The sequence below is a fragment of the Callorhinus ursinus genome, unplaced genomic scaffold, assembly GCF_003265705.2.
Source record: "Callorhinus ursinus isolate GAN/ISIS: 27379988/994484 unplaced genomic scaffold, GSC_fseal_2.0 scaffold4, whole genome shotgun sequence".
Taxonomy (NCBI): domain Eukaryota; kingdom Metazoa; phylum Chordata; class Mammalia; order Carnivora; family Otariidae; genus Callorhinus; species Callorhinus ursinus.
Window position 1 is genome coordinate 148,094,093 of NW_027397066.1, and position 11,258 is coordinate 148,105,350.

At 40.1% G+C, this 11,258-nt stretch overlaps 1 pseudogene; it reads right to left on the reverse strand.

Annotated features, from left to right (window-relative positions):
• Window positions 1-1,335: 1,335 nt before the first annotated feature.
• Window positions 1,336-3,088, reverse strand: LOC112825809 (keratin, type II cytoskeletal 8 pseudogene; annotated as a pseudogene).
• Window positions 3,089-11,258: the final 8,170 nt, after the last annotated feature.

Sequence of the window (11,258 nt, forward strand, 5' to 3'; positions counted from 1 at the left end):
GTAAGTCTGATATTGTATTAAATAGTTAAAAGAATAGCAGGCTTTTTTGCCTTGTTCTGGATCTTAGTGGAAATGCTTCTAGTGTTTACCTAATAAATAGTATGCTGGCTTTAGGATTGAGGTAAATTTATTTTATCAATTTAAAGAAAAATCCATGGCTTTCTATTTTACAGAATGTCTTATCAGAAATGAATTTTGAATTTAGTTGCATTTTTTTCAGTGTCCTTGTCATTAGTCCAGTAATTTTTAAAAATCTTTTAAGATGGTGATCATAGTAATGGATTTCTTAATATCAAATCACTCTTGATAATCAACTTGGTCATGAATATATTAATTTTTTAAATATGCTGTTGGATTCTACTCCCTAATATTTTGTTTAAGATTTTCGCCTCAGTGTTCCAAAGTAAGATTGGTTTCTGTTTTTCTTTACCACACTGTTTTATCAGGTTTATGTATTGATACTTTTCTTTGTAATAATATTTTTGGAAATGTCTATGTTTAAAAAAATTTGTGTGGTTTTAGATCATCGAGTCTTTAAAAGTTTGGCTGAACTCCCCTGTGAAACTATCTACACATGGTAATGTTTGAGGGCAAATTCTCTACTTCTTTGAAATTTAATCCAAGTTTTTTTATATATATAAGAAATCTGTATTTGGATCTGTAATAGGAGAGCAATGGCCCCCCAAATATCCATGCCCTAATCTCCAGAACCTGTGATTATGTTATGTGCATGGGAGAAAGGACTCTGCAGGTGTGAATAAGGGTAGGGACCTCTGGGTGGGGAGATTAACCTGAACGGCTTACTCTTTTGAGAATTTAAAAGTGAATAACTTTTTCTCATGGGTCAGAGAGACACAATGTGAGAGAAACTTGACCTGCATCACGGTTGCTGGCTTTGAAGATGGAGTAAGGGACCATGAGCCCAGGAATATGGGTGGCTTCTGGAAGCAGGGGGAAAGCCCTCAACCAACAGCCAGTAAGAAAACAGAGACCTTGGTCATACACCCACAAGGAAACAAATTCTACTAACACAAGAAGAAGCCAGCAACAAATTCTCTTCTAGAACCTCCATGGAAGGAAACAGCCTGCTGACACCTTGATTTTAGTTCAGTGAGACCCATATTGGATTTTTGACCTAAGAACTATAAAATAATAAATATGTGGTGTTTTAAGCCACTAAGTTTTTGTAACATTTTATGGCACCGATAGAAAACTAATACTTATCTGGACAGAGAAAGTCAAATTTGATAAATGTATTTTATATGGAATTGATTGTTTTAGCTAGGTTTTCACATTAATTTTCATAGAATTACACTGTATGGACTCATGGTTTTCAAAATTTTCTCAATTTATTTCTCCTTTCTTATTTGTTATGTTGTGTATTTGTACTTTCTTTTTCTTTTGCAGGGGAGGGGGTTGGCAGAGCTATCTGAGGCTTTATTTGAGAAAAGGCACTTTTAATTGGAGGCATGGGCAAGAGGGGGTATCCAGGGCAATAGACTCCCCCCAAGCGTAGGCTGAGGACTGGGGCTGAGCCTCAGGTGGGTCTGCTATTCCCGATGCTCCCCCACACAGCTCCTTCCCTCAGAGGCTCTATGGTAGTCACAGGAATGAGGAGGCTGGGAGGGACCACTGCTATTTACGTACAAGACAGCTTGGACACCAGCTTCCCAGTGCAGGTCTCGATCACCTTCAGAGTCATGGCCTTGGAGGAGCTGACACAGCTAAAGGAACTGGCACCCCTGCTAGAGCCGAAGCTGGACAGGAAGGAGCTCAGGCCATAGTTGAAGTCAGGCTCATGAGGACCCTGTAGGCCGAGCTCAGCCCGCCTGAGCAGCTGCTGTTGGTCTTAGTATGGATATTCAAATTCTGCATCCCAGACTCCAGCTGGCTCTCTCATCCTCCAGCAGCTTGCCGCAGGTGGTGATCTCAATGTCCAGGGCCAGCTTGATGTTCATGAACTCCTGGTACTTGTGCAGCCGCTGCACTGTATCCTGCTTGGCTCACTGCAGGTCAGCCTCCCCATCGGACAACTTGGTATTGGCTTCCTTGACAGCCAGCTCCTGGCTCTGCTCAACATCAGCAGCGGCGATCTTCAGTGAAGCCCTCTGGCCTCTGAGGCCCTTGATCTCAGCCTGGAGTCGGCTGATCTTCTGGTTCATCACGGAAATCTCCGTCTTCGTGCTACCAAGGTCATCCCCAGACTTCCCAGCCAATGCCTGCAGCTCCTTGTACTTGATCTGGTACATGGTCTCGGCCTTAGGCCAGCTGTGGTTGGTGATGTCCTTGACCTCGGCGATGATGCCGTCCAGGTCCAGGGAGCTGCTGTTGTCCATGGACAGCACCACGGACGTGTCCAAGATGTGGGACTGCAGCTCACGGATCTCCTCTTCCTAAGCAGCCTTAAGAAGCTGATCTCATTTGTCAGCCCTTCCCGGAGTGACTCCAGTTCTACTTTGTTCAGGTAAGCTTCGTCCACATCTTCCTTGATGTGGACAAATTCATTCTCCACGTCTGCATGCTCTTTGATCTCCTGGTACTTACTTTCAAAGTCCTCCACCAGCTCCTGCCTGTGGCCAAGCTCCACCTCCCGCTTCTGCTTCTCCTGGTCCGATGTGTTTAGCTGCTGCCAAAGGTTGTTGATAGAGCTCTCCAACGAGTGGTCCACGTTGCTCCGAATGGTGTTCTGCTGCCGTAGGAGGCTCCACTTGGTCTCCAGAAGTTTGCTCTGCTGCTCCAGGTGCCGCACCTTGTCAATGGAGGCAAACTTGTTGAGGGTCTTGATCTGCTCTTCTCCTGAGTGTTGCTCAGCCTGGATGTTGGGGTTTGCCTCCAGCTTAAGGGGGCTCAAAAGGCTCTGGTTCACTGAGACAGCTGTGATGTCCCCCATTGCCCTGGCCCTGGTGTAGCCCCTGACCATACTCAGGCTGGTGTCCAGACCACCTCAGAAGCTGCTGCTGCTGCCCACCTGGGAGAAGGCTGAGGAGCAGATGCAGAATCCAGGTGCTCTGGGGTGCCAGTGGCTACTGAAGGCCTGGGGGCAGGAGGTGAACACCTCCTAGGATTTCTGGGTCACCGTGATGGACATGGTGGAGGCTGGAGTGGAGGCAACGAAGCTGAACCTGACAGAGGTTTGAGAAGGAGCCGAGAAGCGACTTCTTGGTGGGGATCTCTTTTTCTTTGATTAAGTTAGCCACGTTTTTGGTTTTGGCTACTTTAAGTCATCTGAAGCAGCAGTCTTGGATGAGAAGGCAAAAGGCCCTATCTTCATCTGATCTTTGCCACTAGACTGGCCCCATTCTCGGTGATGTTTTCAAGAGGACTGGGTCAGTCTTATCTTCTGCTAAATCTGCCTTTACAAAAATATCTAATAATTCTCTTGAATTAGTCTCTCTTGCCGGGTTGCTAACTTTGGCAACGAAAAGCCAGTTCTCACCAATATTTTGAGAGTTTTTTCCTCGGTGGACTCTCTCATAGGCTCTATCTGCATGTGATTTGTATTGTAAGATATTATAGTCTACAGCTAATCAAATAGCATAGTTAATCACATAATCTACCATGGCATGACAAGGATCACCAACTTTATAGCCTGCAGGATCTGTTTTCTTGCTGATCACCAGTTGACCACAAAATTAGTATTTCATATCTTAAGTTGTGTTAAGGTAGCTCCATGTCTAGGTAGCAACTCTGTAGTTGTATATTATCTGTTAACAATATAACAAATAAGATAACAGTGACTTTGAAAAAATAAAAGTGTATTTGTCTCTCTTATAATAATTCAAGCATAAGCAGTCCAGGGTTATGATATGATAACTTTGTTACCTTTTCTTGCTCTGTAATAGTCCCTTGAACTTGCTCTGGCCTGTGTGGCTGCATATGGCTTATACTAACTACTACTTTTAGGTTACAGGCCTGAGGATTGCACACTTCACTTCCGCTTATATTTAGTTGGCAGAATTTAGCCACATTCCTGCATTCCTACCTGTAAGGGAGAATGCAAAATACCGTGTTTATTCTCAGTGCCAGTTTGTCCAGATGAAACACAAAGAGAATCTCATACCTGCAAAAGGGGAGAATGGATAGTGAGGCCTATTGGTGGCGTATGCTGTATCCTTTTTCTCATGATTTTTTCCCCCATTTTTTTCCTTTAAAAAGTGGGGATTTTTTCTTTTTTAATTGCAAGGCTTAAACATTTCCCCCATAGTAAGTATTTATATTGAGAGGAATTTAAACTAGTGTGCTCTTTATATAGTTTTTAGGTTTTTTCCCTCCAATGAAAATAGCCCTTTCATCATATATTTTATATGTAACAGTAATCACTGTTTAAAAAAAATCAGCCAGTGAAAGAGAAAGGAAATATCTAAAGTTTTTGCACATTGAGGAAAATACCATCAATGTTTTGATGACTACTCTTTCATGTACCGTTTTTAGAAACATAAACAGACATTCCTTTTCCCAAAGATTTTTTCCAAAGATGGTCATATAATAATTCTACTTTTACTTTATAAGCTTTTAAAAAATGTAATTTTCTTTTTTGTTCATTGCTTCTTTTTCCGCCAACTGAATAACCCTAGGAATCAGGGTGACCAACTTGGTATGTATCTTGGCTTATTTTAATTTATGGTCATATGATTATATGTATTTGCATATTTACATATATTCACACACATTTATAGTTGTATATATGTTCAAATATTTTTGGCATTGTTTGGTTTCGAAAAGTGGGATAATATATATATTTCTCTGCCTCTTACCTTTCTCACTTAACAGCATATTGTGGAAATCTTTTTAATCACCGATTATAGATTGATAAAATTCCTTGTAGCTGCCGCATGTTATCTCATGGCACGGTTTTGCCACAACTTATTAAAAATGTTTACCCATGAGTAGACATTCAATTTTCCACCCCATATTTTGTTCCTGCCTTAAAAAAACTGCATTAACTATCCTTATCTACTGGTATTTTATTTCTATGGTATAGATTACCAGTAACAGAGATGTTGATTTGAAAAGTGTATTTTCTATTTTAGCAGATATTACCAGACTGCTTTTCCAAAAGGCAGTAACAATTCATCCCTCCTCCAGCATACTTCCCTATGTCTCCATCAGCAATAGGTGTACCACTGTTTTAAATCTTACCAATATCAGTGTGTTACCTACTGCTACCTTAAATTTTCATTTTGTAATCATTGAGATTGTGTGCATAATATATTTATTTATTGTGTATATTGTATATCTATATTTATTTAATTAAAAAGGAGACACAGACTTATTTTAAATTCCTCTTGGAAATTCAAAGTGCGTGACTGCTGTAGCTATATGTAATTGATGTACATATTATGGATGTCAAAATCAAATACATGCATTTGATTGTAATAGATAATTTTCCCCTAGCAGTATTATGTTTCTCTTAAATCTTTAGGAGTCTGTAGGCTGCTATATAAATGGTCTGAGTGCCAGGTGAATTTTTTTAATGTAATGATATACAAAATTGTAGCTACTTGTTTCTATAGGATAGAGACAGAAACTGTGAAATAAACTTGGTTGTTCTTGTGGCATTTTAAACAAGCAAAAAAAGTTAAACTGTCTATAAAGACACTGCATTTATAAGTTTTATTATTAAATCCACCACTGCTTTGCTGACTAATAAAATGGAAAATGTGTGCTTTTATAGGTTTATAAAAAGGCAAGCTATAGTTTCATGAAAAATATCTTGCACCGATTGAATACAGGTGGCTACTTGTTTAGACTTTGAAGACGTAAAGACTTAGGATAGATGTCTGAAAAAGGTAATATGGCACAATAAAAAAAATCTTCCTTTCTTGGCTCATCAATCCTTTGGGTATTCCGTGTCAAATAAACGCTACAACAATTTATAGTAAAAGTACACAGTGGAAGTGCCAACGTTTAACACTCCTTAGGACTGGAGACCTGCCAGATTTTTCACACCAATATTTAATGTGAACTAAAATGTCTTTTCCATTGGAAGTGTGAGAAGGCGCTTGCTTTTCTATATTTGGCAACACGCTTATGTGAAGTATAAAGTCAAATGCCCGTGATGTTCTCTTTACTTCAACCCTGATAAATTGTGTTCATTTGTTTAAGTGCATGTGGCAGTTTTAGTGTTCCAACTATAAATTTTGGTTAACTTCTATTGACATGCTGTATTAAACTTAAGAAAAACAAATTACACTTCACCCGTTTTAATTGACTAAATGTGTCAAAAACACAGTAAGTGTAACACAAAAGGTCAGAGTCTTCGTCTACACTGTAATGGGTGTCATGGCAGGGATCCAACTTTTCGTGTACATTTCATTTTTCATGAAGCTTTAGGACAAGGCATACATTTAACATTCACTTCCACTTCTCATTTGTACTTCAAAGTTTATCGTAGGCTATGTGACTACCAAGACACTTTTCTCTCCCGCTATTTAAAGTTTTCTTCGCATTGACGTGTGTGCCCAGAGGATACTGATGTTCTCCTGTAAACAAGGCCTTGAGAGCGGACTTTGGCATCCTGAGGGACGCAGTGCTGATTTATAGCACACCCATAGATCCCTGCAACACTCCCTGGGAAAGACCTGGTTTACACATCTAGTCCCTGCTTCCATGACCGAGCAAGCAAACACGGGGTCAGGCGCCAGATTAAATTTGGCATCCTGGGTTTCCTTGGGATCTGATGAACGTTACCAATTTTAATTCTGTTGCTCGATGGCCAATCGTTTATATCAATCTTTATTCCTTCAGTAATGTATTAGCTTGATGCCTGATGATTAAATAATAGTAATTAAACTCTCTAATACCAGCTGCCACCGCTCTCTCTTTTTTTCTAGTTACCCCTTGGTGTCGTATCTTTTCAGTTCCTGTCGCAAAATTAGCTTCTTTTCAGGGTTCAAACATTAGTTTCCAGTGTGAATTTATGTCTGGAAAAAAATCAAAGTGGGGCAGGAGCTTACAAAGTATTATGCTGCATATTGGAGAAAACAGAGTTTCTAAATCTTAAAGTTTATTCCATTTTCATCACATTTGTAAGCATCTCGTTGCTTAGTACCTGTGTTACCACCAAGAAACCATAAGTTTTATGTTGGCAATAATAGGAGACTATTTGTTCTCCTCTGATCAGTTTAGGGGTGGAAAAAATAACAGTCGTCCTTATCCAAGAAGCTCAGAGACAGCCCCATGGAGCCCAATAAAAGGTTTCAATTCTCCTTAAAAAAAGGAAGAGACCCACCCTTCCCCCCATCCCAGGGGATCACTATTATCATGAAGATTCCCTGAGAGTGAGTCTGGTTCTAAATTACAGGTGGCAAACTTTCCAGGAAGGGCCAGAGCGGGGAACTTTTAAGCCCTGAAGTCCATGTGATCCCAGTCACAGCTACTCAATCCTCAATCCTGCCATTGACAGCATAGCCATCAATATTATGCAAATGAATGAATGTGGCTGTGTTCTAATACATGTTTATGGACAATGAGATTTGAGTATCATATAAATTTGGTGTGTCACGCAATAGCTTCTTCTTACTTTTTCCCAACCATTTAAGAATGTAAACCATTTTTAGCTTTGGGGCTGTGCAAAACCAGTTGGCTGGTTGGATCTGGCTTGAGGGCCCCAGCATGCCAACCTTGAATCTAACCTAATATTAATTTCTAAAATTTTTTTTTCTTTGCAAGACAGAGAGCGAGAGAGCGAGAGAGAGCGCATGTGCGCGTGTGTGAGCTGGGGGTGGGGTGGGGCAGAGGGAAAGGAAGAGAGAGAATCTCAAGCAGACTCTGCTGAGCACGGAGATAATGCAGGGCTTGATCCTACGATCCTGAGATCATGACTTGAGCCGAAATCAAGAGCTGGTGGCTTAACCCACTGAGCCACCCAGGTACCCCAGGAAGTTTTCTTTTCCAATAATGTTGCTCTAGTCTTTTTGTACCTGTAGCATTCTCTTTTGTACAAGGAGAGTTTCTCTCCCTTCCCTCATTTTTTTGTTCAGATGATAAATACATTGGTATTTTGGAGTCCAGTCTAATGGAACTAGGTATAGCAAATGCTGTTGATGCCTTGCCCGTATCTGTTCCGTACCCACCATTCCCCTGCCCCATCCACTTTGCTACTCTGTGCAACAGGCATGTGAAATTCCGTAGAAGATGTTCTCTGACATTGGAGTGCATTTGGTCCATAGGTACGGCGTGCTGGGAGTGCTGAGGCATTAAGGCCCCTTGGGAGTAGCTCTTGGGCATTGTCTGATAGAATTGGAGGGTAAATATCCCTAACTTGGGATATCTCTGTGGCATATTCTACATTGTCTCCCTGGGTTCTTCAGTGGGATTGGAGCTCCAGTTGCTAACAGCTGTAACCTGCTTGAATAAATACCTTTTATTGGCCTCCTTCCTTTCTCTATTTCAATTCCCTACTTCTTTCCTGGTGCTTCTGAGGATTACCTTCCAAATAAACCACTTGCTTGCTAGATTCTCAAGAAATTGCCTATACTTGAATTCAAAACCAGCCTTTTGTGATGAAGATCACTGGCTTAGGTTATAAATGTTAAGTCCTTGCTTCCTTCTCTTGGGTTTAGGCAGAGCTTGCCATCTGTCCTTCAAGTGTGGCAAGGATTTTCTCTTCTCCTCTTTTGTCTTCAGCCAAAGGGAAGATGTCACAACTATGGGCCATCTGCATGACTGCTGATCAAGTAGCATTCCAAGAAGTGGTATGCTGTTTCCACCCAGGTCATAGTGATTGTCGTGCCCCATACAGTATGACACATGACACAAGAAAATAGGTCAGAGGGGACATTGTGTATTCTCCACCTCCTCCCCTGTACCCATCCCATAAATATATCAGATAAAGACTATCTCTAGTGACAGCTCACTTTCTCATTTCCATTTTGAAGTGCAGAATTGGGATGAATTAAAATGACATGGTCTCTTTGAAATCCAAATCCTGGATAAATTCTCTCTGCATCTAATCTACAATAGATTTATTCCCAGTTATTCCTACTGTTATTCCTAGTTATTCCAAACAACAATTATTTTTATCAAAATTCTTAGAAGTAGAAATTTTCCCCCCTGATAGTCCTCTATATATCTTTCTTTCATTAGCAGGAAGCATGGATATGATTTAGTAGTATTCCTTCTACTGGCTCCTGTTTTTGAGAGGTTCAACACTTTCACCACTTGCAGTGTAAGTGGAGAAAGAATAGGGATGACCAGAAGCCTTTTTAGGGTAAAAGTTTCATGAGGAAAGAGGTACAAAGTGGATATATGCAAAGGAGAGACACTAGGATTCTTTTTATAGCAGCAGAGTGTGGTGGTGGTAAAAGCACCAAGAATGTTAAAGACAGAATTGATAAGATGGAAAAGCTATCTTAGACAGACTGAAATAGAAGCATATTTATATATTAACCAAAAGTTTGTACTTTTGATAGAAGGCTCTACTACTACTTCAATGCCAGTTTTTACAAAATGCATATTTCAATGGATAATTATTGTCATATTAACTCCTAATCCCTATGAATATTAAATCAGTGTCTACTGGGACCAAGAATATCTTAGCTAGTTTGGCATGGAGGATGAGGTGAAAGGCTAAGATGAGAATAAGGAAGACCAGAGACAGACCAGGAATTATACCTTTAAGGGCATACTTACACACTTCAAAATGAAATAGATGCGTTCTTATAGTTTAGGACTTGACTTTGAACCTACGCTGGGTTAAGATAGCCGGTTTGGTTTAGAAGTTGATCAAAATGATTCACGAAAGAAAAAGACAGTTAAAAACAGCCCCCCCCCCGATATTTGCAAATGACATATCTGATAAAAGATTAAAATCCAAAGTATAGAAAGGACTTATAAAACCCAACACCCCCAAACAAAAAAAATCCAGTTAAAAAACGGGCAGAAGACATGAATAGACATTTTCCCAAAGAAGACTTACAGATGGCCAACAGACACATGGAAAGATGCTTAACATCAGTCATCATCAGGGTAATACAAATCAAAACTGCAGTGAGATATCACCTCACACCTGTCAGAATGACTAAAATTAACAACACAGGAAACACAGGTGTGGCAAGGATGTGGAGAAAGGGGAACCCTCCTACACTGTTGGTGGGAATGCAAGCTGGTGCAGGCACTCTGGAAAACAGTATGGGGGTTCCTCAGAAAGTTAAAAATAGAACTAGCTTACGACCCAGTAATTGCACTCCTAGGTACTTACCCAAAGGCTACAAAAATACTGATTTGAAAGGATACAGGCACCATGATGTTTATAGCAGCATTATCAATAATAGCCAAGTTATGGGAAGAGCCCAAATGTCCATCAACTGATGAATGGATAATGATGTAATACACACACACACACACACACAGAAATATTACTCAGCCATCAAAAAGAATGAAATCGTGCCATTTGCAGTAACATGTATGGAGCTAGAGAGTATTATGCTAAGCAAAATAAGTCAGTCAGAGAAAGACAAATACCATATTATTTCACTCATATGTGGAATTTAAGAGATAAAATGGATGAACATAGGGGAAAAAAAAGAGAGGTTTATGTTATGTAATGTTGTTTGTTATGTATGTTTACCCAAAACCAGAAAACAGACTCTTGACTATAGAGAACAAACTGAGTGTTACTGGAGGGGAGGTGGGTGTGGGGATGGGTTGAATGGGTGATGGGAATTAAGGAGGGCACTTGTGATGAGCACAGGCTGTTGCACATGGGTGACGAATTACTAAATTCTGTGCCTGAAATGAATATTGCATTGTATGTGAACTAACTGGAACTTAAATAAAAAGTTGAAAAAAATGAAAAAAAATTGCCCCCGTTTATGAAGAGCGATGTATTAGATGAAATCTTCTCATTTAACATTGATATAAATATGAATTTGGATGGATCAATGAATTTTCTTAATTCCTCCTATGTATAGCCCCAGGGCTGGATGCTAATGGTACCACAGCTGCAATCTCTGACTTAAGTAGCCTGTAGTGTCCTGACTTGATGAGTGGCATCAAAGATGGTATAGGAAATTACCCATCAGGTGTATACTCTTTGACCTATTTTGGCCTCCTACGGTAATATGGAAAACCTATGGTGTGGTTTTAGCTTTGCTTGGTTGTAGATTCATCTTGACTTCATCCATTTATCCATGCATCCATTCATTCAGTCAGTGAATACTTTCTAATCACATGCTATATACTAGGTACTGTATAAGTGTTTCAGATGTCTTTGCGGAGTTTACTATCTTGTCTTTAAAACAAACCGACACTGGGGT